Source organism: Octodon degus, unplaced genomic scaffold (genome assembly GCF_000260255.1).
Source record: "Octodon degus isolate 3935 unplaced genomic scaffold, OctDeg1.0 scaffold00129, whole genome shotgun sequence".
In the NCBI taxonomy this organism is placed as follows: domain Eukaryota; kingdom Metazoa; phylum Chordata; class Mammalia; order Rodentia; family Octodontidae; genus Octodon; species Octodon degus.
In genome coordinates, this window is record NW_004524705.1 from 7236176 (window position 1) to 7236996 (window position 821).

Sequence of the window (821 nt, forward strand, 5' to 3'; positions counted from 1 at the left end):
GTACCTATCCCAGAGTACACTCACCTTCCAGATTGTGCACTAATAATAAACCACGGGGAACAAATAGATCTGTGGTATATTGAAGATAACATCATTTGAAGAGGTATATGTGCCAAGAGATTATTCAAAAATTAATGAATGGACCCTAGACCAAAATCAAGAAAGTTCCTCAAGAGCCCATGACTATTAGCTGCCAGTTCATGACCACCATAAGCTTGGCAGGAGGGAGAATAAGAGAACTTATCAGAGCCAAAGGACAGGAAAGTACCACAGCCGGCTGCCTTCAGAGAAAGATGGAAGCTATCTGTGAAGGGATCTCTCCAGCCTGAGAAAGCCTAGTAGGAAGGAAACCAAAGAACTACCCCAACCCCCATTTCCACCTTCCTGTCTCCTGTGGGGCTTCACAGAAGTGAAAGTCAGTCAGAAGATGAGGAGGCTGGAGGTCACCAGTGTAATGGAAACGGGTAGGTTCTAGGTGAAAGGAGAGGGACACATGAAGAGGAGCCCAACGAGGGGGAGGGAAGGTCCCTTATTTGCGATAGTGAGCGTTCCATAGATGGTGGCTTTTACCTCCTTCCGGCTGATTCTTCTAGATATGGATGACCCTGGGAATAATGCGACGCTGTGCCCAGGACCTCAGCCAGTGCTTCCGGCCGTCAGCTGCGGCGCCAGGAGCTATTCTGATGCTGGGGATTAGACCACAGGGAAGGATGGCCATTGTCCTAAGACAGCCTTGCTATAGAGCAGGAGGCGACTCCTAGCCGGAAATCTACAGTGCAATATGAAAAGACAAGCAATGGAAATCTGGGTTCTTTCAGGGC